The sequence below is a fragment of the Hypanus sabinus genome, chromosome 11 (genome assembly GCF_030144855.1).
Source record: "Hypanus sabinus isolate sHypSab1 chromosome 11, sHypSab1.hap1, whole genome shotgun sequence".
In the NCBI taxonomy this organism is placed as follows: Eukaryota; Metazoa; Chordata; class Chondrichthyes; order Myliobatiformes; family Dasyatidae; genus Hypanus; species Hypanus sabinus.
The window spans coordinates 56,700,308-56,716,666 of NC_082716.1; the positions used below are offsets into that span (position 1 = coordinate 56,700,308).

At 40.4% G+C, this 16,359-nt stretch overlaps 1 long non-coding RNA gene across 1 annotated transcript; it reads left to right on the plus strand.

The window, feature by feature from the left end:
* Positions 1-1,902: 1,902 nt before the first annotated feature.
* Positions 1,903-15,475, plus strand: LOC132401592 (uncharacterized). Its single transcript, XR_009514630.1, has 2 exons — positions 1,903-2,040; positions 14,300-15,475. It is a non-coding gene; the product is annotated as an uncharacterized LOC132401592 (long non-coding RNA).
* Positions 15,476-16,359: the final 884 nt, after the last annotated feature.

The following is a 16,359-nucleotide window of genomic DNA, read 5'->3' on the forward strand; positions in this document are numbered from 1 at the left end:
AAGTACGATTCAGAGTAATCATCCTAGAATCCCCGTGTACCCCTGCTGTAATCATTTTTGTTTCACCTTATCACATTGCCAGGCATTACAATTCCAGATTTAACCTAATCCACCATATGGGAGAGTAGGTGGATTTGCTAGTCATTATATTTTAAGCCCATGCCCCTGCTCTTCATCGATTTTACTTTGAACTCTTCACAGTGGAGTAAAATCAGGCTGTATGTAATGTGGTAGAAGCCAGGTTACTGAACCCTCATGAGGAGAGTAATAGCATTTCAGGATAAATGGAGGAGACTTCTCTATCTGGGATAGATTAAAGTGACCTGTTACATCTCGAAGAATTGCTCTGAGTTTGAGAAAGATGGATGAAGAACCAAAGCCCACAGAATAATGTGCTAAAAAAATGAGAAATTGAGAAGATTCAGGCATTGTCACTATGAAGAAACACCCTTGAAGTTTTGAATAAAAACAACTAGTGATAGCATGAGGAAAGGAAAACGAGAAGAATAAAGGACTGCAGATCTGGCCTTCTAAGAATGAATGATAACAGAGCAGGTTTGATGTGTTAATTTATGTTCTGAGAATAGAGAGTGGAGAAGCTTGTTGATGAGAACCATTCAAATTTGATGCTAGAATGTTGGAACTGTATTTTCTTGTATCAAAATCAATGACATCGACACTCAGTGACTTCCACCTCATTAGGTAGCTCCTGTCCATAATGAAGTGACCACTCAGTATATGTCTGTGCTCTTCTGCTGCTGTAGCCCATCCACTTCAAGGTTCAACGTCTTGTACATTCAGAGATGCTCTTCTGCACACCACTGTTGTAACATGTGGTTATTTGAGTTACTATTGCCTTCCTGTCAGCTTGAACTAGGCTGGCCATTCTCCTCTGGTCTCGCTCATTAATAAAGCATTTTCGCCCATAGAACTGTCACTCACTGGTGTTTTTTTTTCATTCTATGCACTATTATCTGTAAATTCAAGTCTATTGTGTATGAAAATCCCAAGAAATCAGCAGTTTCTGAGATACTGAATCCACCCTGTCTGGAATCACTTAGATCACATTTCTTCCCTATTCTGATATTTGGTCTGAACAACAACTGAACTTCTTGACCATGTCTGCATGCTTTTATGCATTGTGTTGCTGCCACATTGATGGATATTTGCATTAACAAGCAGATGTATGATGTTCCTAATAAAATGGCCACTGAGTGTACATCAGTGCTTTAAAGCAGTTGTTCCCAAGCATTTTTTGGGTTACCGCCCCCTTGACTCCCAAACCACATCCCCAGTGCTTCCCTCTCCCTTTCCTGTGAGTACATAACAACTATAAAGAATCTTGATTTATGATGCACAGCAAAAGAAAACAGGAACTAAAAGTTCAAAGCAGTGCAAATAATTTGCAACAATTACTCAGATCTATTTATAGCTACAAATAAAAATATTTATTTAATTGCAGTAAAAACAATTTTCATCAACAATTTTGGAGCGTACATTAGCATTCATTACCTCGTTGCCTTTTCACTTCAGTGAGATGTGCAGTGATATCAGCTTCTTAACATCAGGCTGAATATCACTCAGAAGGAGGCTCAGATCCCCATGTTCAGTAATTTATGGTTTGTTTTATTGCTTTGAAAGAAGTTGGATGACTGCACTGAAACTGCGCTCTACAAAATATTATGTTGGAAAGGAAATAAAGAGCATCGTGACCTTTTTCCACAGTTCAGGGTAGCTTTCAGAGATTTCTTTCTGCAACCAAAAATCTTAATATGACTTTTTGAACTTCAGCTTCAGTGTTCAGGGATCAATTTATTACCTTCTCTGGCATTTGGACTGAGAGAAGATCCTGAAATCCCTTTGACTTATTGTTATGCAGCTCTCTTAGGCGGGCGCAGTAGACTTGAAGGTTATCATCTAGAATTCTTTCATTCTCTTCCAACTCAAAGGCTTTGAAATTGGAAAAGGTTGTGACAGCCAATGTTGCCCTTAAATAGGGTTAACATGGACAGAAATGCAGAGATGACTGATTTGACTTTGGTAAGTTTCAAATCATTTCCTTGCAGAAGATTGACTTTATTAAACTTTGTGAATAATTCTGACAAAGAAACAATGTCATGCCTAACATTCTTAAGTTGATTACTGAATGAAGCATTTGAGTTCTCAAAGATTTTATCATGGTTTCAAAAAGCACATAAATTTCCTCAACCTTTTCATTTTGAGAGCCACCTGACTTCTGTGTGCAACAGCAAGTGCTCAAATTGTTCATCATTCACAACTCAAAACTCTCAAAACAGTCAGGAATTGAGAGCATGAGACTTGAATTTATCTACCGCTGTCATTACAGTATTTAATGATTTGTGCAACTAATCACTTAGGTTTTTGGTGACAAAATGTGGTCTATGAATTACAGTGAACAGTAAATATTTTAGGTACAATGTTTTTTTCAAGAAGGTAATAATTCTAGGGTGCTGTCATGTCATTGATGATGTCCTGTTGGTTGCACAAGCAAGAATGTTGGTGATTGGAATGTCCTCCTCTTTGAAAAATTGCTCAACAATCTAAAAATTTGACTCCCCCTTTGTATCTGTTTCTACTTCTCTTGCAAATAACATCTCTTCATCTTTTGTGAACAGAGCATAACCAAAAAGCAAAGATTTGTTAACTGGCAAAATTGACTCATCCAAATGCAGAATAAATTCTGTTGTCACAGGTACAGTATGTTGCACAATGTGTGGTCAACATTTTCAGACATTTCATCTATTCATCTTTGAACAGAGTTATCTCTGAGCAAAATCACTTTAATTATTTGGTCTGATGACTGATGCAAAGCTATACCCAGAACCCCCCTTACTGCTGGCAGAATCAGTTCTTCTCCAATTGTATGGGGCTTTCCAAATTTAGCAATGAGCAATGAAATGTTGTATGAAGCATGCAGATCACCACTGTTTTGTTGTGAAATGCTGGGAAACAAGTTTGGAGCAACATGTACAACACGCTGGAGGAACTCAGCAGGTCAGGCAGCATCTGTGGAAATGAGCAGTCAACGTTTTGGGCCGAGACTGCTTTCCACAGATGCTGCCCAACTTGCTGAGTTCCTCCAGAGTGTTGTACGTGTTGCAAAGGTAGATCAAATAATTACTTTAAAGCGCAGTTAGGTATGTGAAGAAATGTATTTTTGAGGCTCGATATGCTGGAATATGATGCATTATTTGAAGCTAAATAACTGATTTTTTTGGCATTCAGTGTGTGATTATGGAATTGATTTTAAATTCAAACAAAGTTATAACACTGGTCATCATGATCATAATTTCTGTAAAATTCTCAATTTTGTACATTAATATATTTCTTTATAAAATTACTTGGTTTATGTATATTTTCATTAGCAAATAAAGTATACAATTGATGTAAAAAAAAGAAAGAAAAACTGGGGAATTATAGACCGGAGAGTCTGACATCGGTGGTGGGGAAAATGCTAGAGTCGGTTATCAAAGATGTGATAACAGCACATTTGGAAAGAGGTGAAATCATCGGACAAAGTCAGCATGGATTTGTGAAAAGAAAATCATGTCTGACGAATCTTATAGAATTTTTTGAAGATGTAACTATTAGAGTGGATAGGGGAGAGCCAGTGGATGTGGTATATTTAGATTTTCAAAAGGCTTTTGACAAGGTCCCACACAGGAGATTAGTGTGCAAACTTAAAGCACATGGTATTGGGGGTATGGTATTGATGTGGATAGAGAATTGGTTGGCAGACAGGAAGCAAAGAGTGGGAGTAAACGGGACCTTTTCAGAATGGCAGGCAGTGACTATTGGGGTACCGCAGGGCTCAGTGCTGGGACCCCAGTTGTTTACAATATATATTAATGATTTAGACAAGAAATTAAATGCAGCATCTCCAAGTTTGCAGATGACACAAAGCTGGGCGGCGGTGTTAGCTGTGAGGAGGATGCTAAGAGGATGCAGGGTGACTTGGATAGGTTAGGTGAGTGGGCAAATTCATGGCAGATGCAATTTAATGTGGATAAATGTGAGGTTATCCACTGTGGTTGCAAGAATAGGAACAGATTATTATCTGAACGGTGGCCAATTAGGAAAAGGGGAGGTGCAACAAGACCTGGGTGTCATTGTACACCAGTCATTGAAGGTGGGCATGCAGGTACAGCAGGCGGTGAAAAAGGCAAATGGTATCTTGGCATTCATAGCAAAAGGATTTGAGTACAGGAGCAGGGAGGTTCTACTGCAGTTGTACAAGGCCTTGGTGAGACCACACCTAGAGTATTGTGTGCAGTTTTGGCCCCCTAATCTGAGGAAAGACATTCTTGCCATAGAGGGAGTACAGAGAAGGTTCACCAGATTGATTCCTGGGATGGCAGGACTTTCATATGAAGAAAGACTGGATCGACTAGGCTTATACTTACTGGAGTTTAGAAGATTGAGGGGGGATCTTATTGAAACGTATAAAATTCTAAAAGAATTGGATAGGCTAGATGCAGGAAGATTGTTTCCGATGTTGGGGAAGTCCAGAACGAGGGGTCACAGTTTAAGGATAAAGGGGAAGTCTTTTAGGACCGAGATGAGGAAAAACTTCTTCACACAGAGAGTGGTGAATTTGTGGAATTCTCTGCCACAGGAAACAGTTGAGGCCGGTTCATTGGCTATATTTAAGAGGAAGTTAGATATGGCCCTTGTGGCTAAAGGGATCAGGGGTATGGAGAGAAAGCAGGTACAGGGTTCTGAGTTGGATGATCAGCAATGATCTAATGGCCTATTCATGCACCTATTTTCTATGTTTCTATGTGTTGCCTTGACCCCAGCATCTGCAGTGTACTTTGTGCTTATAAAACAAGTTTGGAAGTGTTTTGCATTTCTGAACATTTTCACAAAGTAACTGAAGATAAATGAAGTTCTTGTTTGTTTTTCTCAGAGTGTATTCTCTCCAAAACTTCAAGGAGCCTGGATGGTTTCATTGCCTCATTTGAGAAACCCATTTCACACATCAAACACATTGGCTGCTGTTGGTTGCCTGGTGCTGGTATAAATCCATTATTTCTGATACTGTGCACCAGAATGTCTTCACTTCTTTTTCATTTGATCTGCTTTTGCCATATTTGTTATGGACTAACAACCATGAACAATTACCTATAGATTAAGTCCAATTACAAACAGTGCGATGAATAAAGGTGAAAGTTTTGATTTCATAATAGCTCAAGCAAAACCTAACCCTCTGCCTGAAGTACATAAAGCGGGGCACCAATATCTCAGTTGGGCCATGGGCTAGAGAAATGCTGTCAAGACTATTCAACAAAGCAGATTCTGAACTTTGCCCCCATTGAATGCCATACCCTATTTCAGAAGAATTGTGTCTCTACATGGTTAGAGTATGTGAATCATACTGGCTAACACTGTACTACAGCGGTAAATGGCAATAATGTGCTGACCATGCCCAGAAATAAAATGATTTCTTCAGTCCTGATTTCTCATGATGTGCTACATACAGAAGTGTCACTTTCCTTTTCAACAGCTATAATGTGCTTCCAGCAAAGTCTAAGAGAATGGTAGGTTAGCAAGAGATGAAATGTTTACATGATCATTGTAATCAATTATGAGTCAAAGTGGATCAAATGCTTATGATAAGCAATTAATTTCTAAAATTAAACCTGTAATCTCTCATTTGTCCCCCCTTGATACTGAGCACCCTGCACCACTACTCCCTTTATGTTTATTGCTCCTTAGAGACTTTCACCACCCCCACTTTGGAAACCACAGCTTTAAAGTCTTTTTGCTTGTGTTGTAACTGCTACAACTTTCAAGATGGTTACAGACTGCAGGCAGGACACTCAAGGCTTTAGAAGATGTGGGAAGTAAGAGTTGAGATTACATTAAGGATGTTGATGTGTTAGGTGAGGAGAGTAGGAACTTAACTGTGCACATCAGGTAAACGATCCACATCCAGAAAATGTGAGTGGCTCCTTCCAAATGAGAGCAGCAACACTGTTGGCTAATTTAAAGGCAATCACTGTTAAGGCTGTTGGTCCCATCAAAATTCTTCCATTATATCAATCTACTCAAATGAAATGTGAGTTATAAGAACAAAAAACTGTACATTACCACTCGGATGAATGTACAAAATGAAGGTCATCTGTTCAGTTGATCAATTTTGAACATAAGACATGTTTGGGTATTCACAGAAGGAAAATAATATGGTCAAGAGGTTATTTTGTTGGTTTTGGTGAGGGCATTTTTGATTTACAGTATTGGTTTATGAATATAGAGCTGAGTGAGCTGGCACAAAACAGAAGTGGAACATCTTTCCATCATTTTGGTAAAGTCTGTTTCTCCTATGTTTATTGGGTAATACTTGCGAGTTGGGCTCAGAGAATCGTAACATTTTCTTTGCATTATTTTGTTGCCCATTGCTTCCCTTGCTTGCCTCTGTGAGGTTTGACTGTGTTAGACTATTTCAGAAAGTGACATTAATATATTCATATTAATGAAGGAGGTACAGAAGTCTGAAGGCACACACTCAGTGATTCAGAAATGGCTTTTTCCCCTCTGCAATGCGATTCCTAATTGGACATTGAACCCATAAACATTACCCCACTTTTTAATATTTTTTCTGTTTTGCACTACTTTTAATCAAGCTATTTAATATACATACTATATATATATATACTTTAATTAAGTTACTTCCTTATTTTTTCTACATCATCATATATTGTATTGAGCTGCTGCTGCTAAATTAACAAATTTCATGACACATACTGGTGATAATAAACCTGATTCTGATAAGACTTGCTACATCCATGTAGACTTGCTCATGGTTAGCTCAATAGGCCCAGTAACAGAAACATAGAAAGCCTACAGCAAAATACAGGCCCTTTGGCCCACAAAGCTGTGCCCAACATGTCCTTACTTTAGAAATTACCTTGGGTTACCCATAGCCCTCTATTTTTCTGAGTTCTATGTACCTGTCCAGGAGTCTGTTAAAAGACCCTATCGTATCCGCCTTCACCACCGCCACCAGGAGCCCATTCCACGCACTCACCACTCTCTGTGTAAAAACTTACCCCTGATATCTCTTCTGTACCTACTTCCAAGCACCTTAAAACTATGCCCTCTTGTGCTAGCCATTTCAGCCCTGGGAAAAAGCCTCTGACTATCCACACAATCAATGCCTCTCATCATTTTATACACCTCTATCAGGTCATCTCTCATCCTCCGTCGCTCCAAGGAATAAAGGCCGAGTTCACTCAACCTATTCTCATAAGGTATGCTCCCCAATCCAGGCAACATCCTTGTAAATCTCCTCTACACCCTTTCTATAGTTTCCACATCCTTCCAATAGTGAGGTGACCAGAACTGAGCACAGTACTCCAAGTGGGGTGTGACCAGGGTCCTATATAGCTGCACCATTACCTCTCAGCTCCTAAACTCAATCCCACAATTGGTGAAGGTCAATACACCGTACACCTTCTGAACCACAGAGTCAACCTGTGTAGCTGCTTTGAGTGTCTTGCTTATCTGCCATTTCCAGCTACTACTGGCTTTACAGATGTCCCAGTGAACTTGCATATCACTCCAATATTTTGTGCCAATTTTCCATCAGCAGCTGGTTCGGTGGGCCTGCAAATGGACCATCTGATGAATATGAATACATCTGCAAACTACCATTTTTCATGAATGGTTCTTTGACACTCTCTCTCTCTCTCTCTCCCTCCCTCTCTCCCGCTGTCCCTCTCCCTCCCTTCTCCCCTCCCCCCCCTATATTGTTTTCTTTTCAGTCATGGTGCCTTTTCTCCAGTGCAATCAAATGAATATCTGTACACCTACAATTTAGTAGACTGATAGAGGGCAATGCTGTGATTGTATTTCACATATATTAATTCTTTTTTAGTTTTGCCAGCTCTATATTGGGGTGATGATATTTTATTTCAAATATGTAAAAAGAGACAGGCAATCCTTGCTAATTTTATGTTTTGTTGATCCTAGGTATGGACAACATACTCAGATAGTTTAGAAAACAAGTAGTGGTACAGTATATGCAAAAAGCAACAAAAAATAAATGAGGTGCAAGAATGATGAGGACATTGGAAACCAGAGTGAGAAAACAAATTGGCAATTGGATAATAAGCTTCTTATATCCTGTGTAACCTGCAAGGGAACTGCTATCATGCTGCTACAAATATGAAGCATGGAACTGCTCATGCTGTCAGAAAGTTAGAATGGGGAATTCAAAGTACATCAGAACTACATTATTCTTTTTTGTTTTATATACAGATGTGCTTTAGCACAGATTTAGTAGCACATTCAGACCAACCGACCCACAGCTCAAGAGCTTTTGCCCATCTCTCATATATTAATGCTTATGCTAATTTTAATAGAACCTTGTGCTAGAAATTCTGTTGCTTGGTTCACAGGGTTGTACTGCATTGCACAATAGTATTTTATACGCAAACCAATTGCTTCAGATACTTGGAACTGTAACATGGTTGTTGCACTTATGTACGGAAGCTGCTGCCACATAGTGGATGTGCAATACTCAATATTACAGTTGCATGATTTTAGCTTGAAAACATGTTGTGGGCCTCAGCTTTCAGAGAAGGGTGAAGAATGTTTTTAGAGTTGTCCCTTTTCACCACCAACTCAGCTAACATCCCATTTCCTCTCCTCTTCCATCACGATTTGAAAGAGCAGCTGCCAAAGGGAAGCTTTTTACCTGATCTCCTTCCAGTGACCTGAGGTAGCACTTCACATGGCATGCTTCATATGCAACATTGTACATCATGTGCATAATCAGACTTTTGGATCTGTGATTCGAAATAAGCAGCACATTACATGCAATATGTGTTAGGAACTTGCTCCTGGTAGTCTTTACAGAAATGTATATAACCCACATGCAGCATGTTAAAACAAAACACACTTTTAAGCCTTCATCTGGAAAACACATGCACATTTCTTCTTTGCCCATCATTTGATTCATATGCACACAACTTACACACAGATGTCCGTCCCTTACCATAATCCCATATCCATCTTACGTCTTTTTACAGACATAGCGTGCAATGCCACTGATAGATCAGGCACCATTCTGCCCAAATAACTGACATTTTGAGATGGAAAGTTCTCCAAAATTCTTGCATGAATCTAATCTACCTCTATTAGCAAATTTACAAGATTATTCATGATTTTTTTAAAATTTAGTTTTCATGTTTCACAATATACATTTTACTTTCAAAATCCTGAACTCTACACCTTTAGTAATGAATGTTCAACATGGACATGAAACATACTTTGTAGGTGATGTCATTTGATTTGCCAAGCATTTAAGATATCGTCCATCTTAACAGGAGGTTTCATTTTCTTTTGAAGCATCTTTGCACTAGAATAGCTTTCTTGCTGTAAGTTTAAGCATGACAGAAAGTAAACATATCAAAGGGAGAAATGAAAATTATGAACCACACCGGGAGCACCGGACACAGTATACCACACCAGCCGACTCACAGGTGAAGTGAGTCGGCACCTGGAAGAACTGTCTGGGGCTGGTGTGGTATACTGCGTCCGGTGCTCCTGATGTGGCCTTTTATATATTGGTGAGACCTGATGCAGACTGTGAGACTGTTTTGCTGAACACCTACGCTCGGTCCGCCAGAAGAGGCAAGATCTCCCAGTGGCCACACATTTTAATTCCACGTCCCTTTCCCATTCTGATATGTCTATCCATGGCCTCCTCTACTGTCAAAATGAATCCAAACTCAGGTTGGAAGAACAACACCTTATATACCAGCTGGGTAGCCTCCAACCTGATGGCATGAACATTGACTTCTCTAACTTCCATTAATGCTCCTCCTCCCCTTCTTACCCCATCCCTGACATATTTAGTTGTTTGCCTGTTCTCCATTTCCCTCTGGTGCTTCCCCACCCCCCCACCTTTCTTTCTCCCAAGGCCTCCCATCCCATGATCCTTTCCCTTCTCCAGCTCTGTATCACTTTCGCAAATCACCTTTCCAGCTCTTAGCTTCATCCCACCCCCTCCGGTCTTCTCCTATCATTTTGCATTTCCCCCTCCCCCCACTACTTTCAAATCTCTTACTATCTTTCCTTTCAGTTACTCCTGATGAAGGGTCTCAGCCCAAAACGTCAACAGTGCTTCTCCTATAGATGCTGCCTGGCCTGCTGTGTTCCATCAGCATTTTGTGTGTGTTGTTGTAAGCAGATGAAGTAGTTTTTTTCAAAATTTTGCTGAGATGCCCAGGGAGGAAAATAAGTATTCTGAGTTTTGAAAGCCTGTGCCAACCAACTGGCGGGAGTATTCAAGGGCATTTTCAACCTCTCACTGCTGGGCAGAAGTTCCCACTTGCTTCAAAAAGGCAACAATTATGCCAGTGCCTAAGAAGAATAATGTGAGCTGCCTAAATGACAATCACCCGGTAGCACTCACATCAACAGTGATAAAATGCTTTGAGAGGTTGGTCATAACTAGATTGAACTCCAACCTCATCAAGGACCTGGATCCATTGCAATTTGCCTACCACCACAATAGGTCAACGGCAGATGCAATCTCAATGGCTCTCCACACGGCTTTAGACCACCTGGACAACACAAATACCTACGTCAGGAAGCTGTTCATCGACTATAGCTCAGCATTTAATACCATCATTCCCACAATCCTGACTGAGAAGTTGCAGAACCTGGGCCTCTGAACCTCCCTCTGCAATTAGATCCTCAACTTCCTAACTGGAAGACCACAGTCTGTATGAATCAGTGATAACATATCCTCCTCACTGATGATCAACACTGGCACACCTCAGGGGTGTGTGCTTAGCCCACTGCTCTACTCTCTATATACACATGACTGTGTGGCTAGGCATAGCTCAAATACCATCTAAAAATTTGCTGACGATAGAACCATTGTTGGTAGAATCTCCGATGGTGATGAGAGGGCGTACAGGAGTGAGATATGCCAACTAGTGGAGTGGTGCCGCAGCAACAACTTGGTACTCAATGTCAGTAAGATGAAAGAGCTGATTGTGAACTTCAGGAAGGGTAAGATGAAGGAACACATACCAATCCTCAAAGAAGGATCAGAAGTGGAGAGAGTTCCTGGGTGTCAAGATCTCTGAGGATCTAATATGGACCCAACATATCAATGTAGTTATAGAGAAGGCAAGACAGTGGCTATACGTCGAGTTGACTGCTTCTATCAATGGATGCTGCCCTATCTGCTGAGTTCATCCAGCTTTTTTGTATGTCTTGAAGTGGCTATACATTATTAGGAGTTTGAAGAGATTTGGCATGTTAACAAACACACTCAAAAACTTTTACAGTTGTACCATGGAGAGTATTCTGACAGGCTGCATCATTGTCTGGTATGGAGGGGCTACTGCACAGGAATGAAAGAAGCTGCAGAGGGTTGTAAATTTAGTCGGCTCCATCTTGGGTACTAGCCTACAAAGTACCCGGGACATCTTTAGGGAGCCGTGTCTCAGTAAGGCAGCGTCCATTATTAAGGACCTCCAGCACCCAGGGCATGCCCTTTTCCCACTGTTACCATCAGGTAGGAGGTACAGAAGCCTGAAGGCACACACTCAGTGATTCAGGAACAGCTTCTTCCCCTCTGCCATCCGATTCCTAAATGGACATTGAAGCTTTGGACACTACCTCACTTTTTTTTTAATATACAGTATTTCTGTTTTTGCATTCTTTTTTAAATCTATTCAATATAAGTAATTGATTTACTTATTTATTATTATTATGTTTTATTTTATTTATTGTTTTTTCTCTCTGCTAGATTATGTATTGCATTGAACTGCTGCTGCTGCTAAGTTAACAAATTTCACGTCACATGCCAATGATAATAAACCTGATTCTGATTCATGAAAAGAGTGTGATTTCTTCCCTTTTATAAATTCATTCAAACTGTATAACCTTAACTAAATGAACTTCTACCACTTGGTTTTCACAAATGATCCATTGCAGAAATTATTGTTCAGTAAAATGAATCATTCAAAGTTGCATGTTTTCCCCAGTATTCAGAAATAGAGTCAGAATCAGTCTTAATACCACTGGCATATGTCATGAAATGTGTTGCTTTGTGCCAGCAGGACAAAGCAATACATAATAACAAAAATTACAATACAAAATATATATAAATTAAGTAAGTAGTGCAAAAAGAGACCAAAAGAAAGATTGCCCATTCAGGAACCTGAAGGCTAAGCGAAGAAGCTGTTCCTAAAACATTGAGTGTGTGTCTTCAGGCTCCTGTGCCTTCTCCTTGATGGTAGTAATGAGAAGAGGGCATGTCCTGAGTGATGGGTGGCTTTGTTGATGGATGCCTCCTTTTGAAGATCTCCTCCATGCTGTGGAGGCTGAGTTTGCATATTTCAGCAGCTTTATAAGACCCTGTGCAGCACCCTCTCCAAACCAGACTGTGATGCAACCAGTTAGAATGCCCTCTATGACACATCAATAGAAATTTGTTTGTATCTTTAGTGGTACACCAATTCTCCTCAAACAGCTTAATGAATATACAAAGATTGATGAACCTCTTCTGGCCTACATTCTCATTAGTATATCATGCATTCCACTTTCAATCTTAGGACTGTGGAGAACATTTCATAATTCTAACAAGGACATTGTAGGCTCAATGAATTATGCAATAAAGAACAGTAATATATCAACTACAAAATTTGCAGTAGTGCCATTTATATTTTCAAATCTTGCTTTGATTTGTTGGCATCAACATCAGACAGAATGACTAAGGCAGCTTGATTCTTGGTTGAATGACATTGGTTGGATAAATTATTATTTTGATTTTATAAATTGTTATACTTTTGTACCTTTGAACAAATTGGTGGGGGAGGTTTCAGTCCAGGAGTGTCAAACACATCTGTGAGCTATACCCATTTTTAATGAACAGAGCCTTACCCTTATTTGAATTCTGTCTGTTCACCCAAAATATATCAATACTCTTGTGAACTGTTCTGACCTTTCATTTTTTAAAATTAGTTTTGAATAACAAGACCATTAGGTTTAATCAATTAAATCAATTTTATTTAACCCGTTCAGGTCAAATTTGACTCGTTTTGACATTTGACAGCAGTAAAAAACACCCCTAGTGCCAATTTTTTAGACAAAATTTGATGACTTTTCCTAAAGTGACCCAAAATGTGCAAAAATGAAAATATTTAAAAATGTTGTACTTTTGTATAGGTGCTACAAATTTTTGTACATTGAGGGTGTTCTGGGTCAAATTTGACCCGTATCTATTGAAATAGATTTTCAATAGATACAGGTCCCAGTGTGGGTCAAATCAAAGAAAATGGTGGTTTTAGGAAATCTTGAAACTGTGAAACTGTACATGCCATGTCTGTGTATATTTTTTATGGGACAGTAGTGACAGAGTTCACAGACACTGTCACGAGGTACCTGAGCTGCCATTTCAGTGACTGAGGTTATGGCAGCAAGACTTAGTGTCCAACAGGTCATTCATCCGGTCTTCCAAGATGAGCAAGCAGACAGTGATTTGGAGGAGGAAGTGTCAGAACAGGAGGACAACACGGAGGAAAACTCTGATTACAACCCCTCAGATGAAGATGACTCTGAGAGAGAGAAGCAGGCAGCAAGGGAGACATTTCTGTCCAAGGATAACACAATCAGTTGGTCCTCATTTCCATATCAGGTTGCAGGCAGGGTGGCAGCGGAAAATGTCATTCAAATGACTCCAGGACCCACAAGACCGGCTACTTCCCATGCATCTGACATTTTATCAACTTTCCAGCTCTTCCTCCCTCCAGCCATTGAAAAAATTATTATTGAAATGACAAACATTGACGGGATTAAACAGTATGGTCAAAAATGGATGTGACTGACCTACATGGGGCTTCTAATACTATCTGGTGTGTATAGGTCCTGAGGTGTGGCTGCTTCTAGTCTTTGGAATGCTGAGATGGGAAGACCAATTTTTCGTGCCACCATGTCCCTGGAAATGCTCCAGTTGTGCCAGATCTGACAGATTTGTGCCAGTTGTGCTCAGATTTCACAACCGTGAGACAGGACCTGCGCGGTGTGTCACTGACAAACTGGCAGCCATCAGGGATGTCTGGGACAAGTGGGTGGAACGGCCGCCTCTCATGTACAACCCTGGTCCTGAGGTCACAGTGGATGAAAGACTGGTTCCATTCAGAAGTAATAAGTGCCTGCCCTTTTATTGTTAGACTAGTTAATCACTGCTTCAATATACAAATGCTATTGGTTGTGTTAGCAAATGATTTTCCCCCTTCTTGTGTTTTTTCAGGTCACTGTCCTTTCCACCAGTACATGCCTAGCAAGCCAGGACAATATGGAATAAAGTTATGGGCAGCCTGTGATGCACGTTCCAGTTCTGCTTGGAACATGCAAGTATATACTAGGAAGCCAGCTGGAGGAGCCCCGGAGAGAAAACAAGGCATGCGCTTCGTGTTGCAGATGACGAAGGGCTAAGGGGACACAATGTGACCTGTGACAACTTCTTCACATCTCATGAACTTGGTCAGGGGCTCCTGAAGAAGAAAATCACAATGGTGGGCACTGTGAGGCAGAACAAGCCTGAGCTGCCACCTGCTCTGATTGCAGCAAGGGGGAGAGACATCTTCTCTTCTAAGTTCGCTTTCACCCGTGACACCACAGTCGTCTCGGATATGCAAAAGAAGAACAAGAATGTCATCCTTATGAGCACATTACATAAGGTTGCACTCAGGAGAGCAGAAAACCGGCCATCATCCTTGACTACAATGCCAACAGCGGGGTGGACAACCTTGACAAAGTAACAGGCACATACAGCTGCAAGAGGAGAACAGCCCGCTTCCCTCTCGCCGAATTCCATAACATCATTGACATATCAACCTACAATGCCTTTGTCATAAGGAGTGAGCTGAACCCTACCTGGAGGGCAAGCAAGAGGAACTGGAGGAGGTTCATATTGGAGGAGCTTGGAAAGGCCCTTGTGACTCCTTTCATGCGAAGGCGACACCGCCTTCCCCGCACAGCGGCCTCAGCAGCACTGGAAAGGGCAGAGCAGCGATCCGAGCCTGGCCCTGATCAACAGCAAGTCCCACAAGAAGCCAACGCAAGGGACCAGTAGAGAAGGAGATGCAACTTCTGCTCTGCAAATCAGGGACAACTTGCTGCAAATGTGAGAACCACATATGCAAGGGCCACACACGCAAGGTTTCCTACCACTGCTTTGAATGCGATGACTAGTTTGCAAATAGCAGTTATTTTTGTTTTGTTTGTTGGTTAAATGTTAGTTAATGTTGAATTAATAGTTAATAGTTATAATTAGATAGTAGTTGTGAGGAATTTTTTTTATGATATAGCAATGAGGACAGTGTTTGATGGTTGTAATTGTTATACAGTAAATGGTTATATAATAAACCCCACAGTTCCAGAATGTTATTGTCATTTTCAGTTTCAATAAAATATATTTAAATCATTATGGCTGTTATGTTTTCATGTCTTAGGTAAAATAGGACATGATATTATGTGATAGTAGATGTTTTTTCTCTATAAACGAGTGGTGTAAAACCTAAAAAAAGACACTCTCCCTGCTCTCTGAAACATTAAGGATTAATCACCCATTTATTAATGTCAGATAGGCTATTTATGCATTCTAAATGAATCTGTAGTTCAAAATTTGGTATAGACACATGTTATGAGGGGATTCTTGGGCTAGGTCAGAACTGACCCGGACCATACTGTGAAGGTATAGAATATGAACAGTATATATGGGTTAAGTGGCCAAGCTCTGTCAACAAAGTCAATTATCAAAAATTGGTGAAGCTGCTTATATGGCATTACAAGTTCTATTAGATATGATAGAACCAACAAATCAGATCAAAGCTCTGTAGTTCTATTGCGTCCAGTTGGCAGTGGTGGTGGACAAGCAAAAAAGCAACACTTTCAGCCAGAAGCACCAAATGAATGATCCATCGTGATTTTCTGCTGACAGCCCCACCATCTCAGGAGCCACTTTCAGTTGATTTGATGCATCCCACCTCAGTCAACCAATGATTGTGAGCACTGAGCACAGCAAAATCTATGAGACCAGACAACATCCCTGATTAGTGCTTAAAGACTTGCATTATAGAACTAGCTGTGCCTTCAGTGAAGCTGCTAGCATTTGGTTACAACAGCAGGGGAGGCCTTGGTACGAAAAAGATGAGTAAGTGACCCAGGTGCTTGGAGTAAGAGCAGGAACATTAAAAAGGAAAGTCTCATTGATTGGTTGTTTGGGTGAGGGGAACTTCATCCAATAGATGGAAGGTTAGATTAAGCGGAGTGCCTTTTGGAATGTTATACCTGAGATTTGGGAGTTGA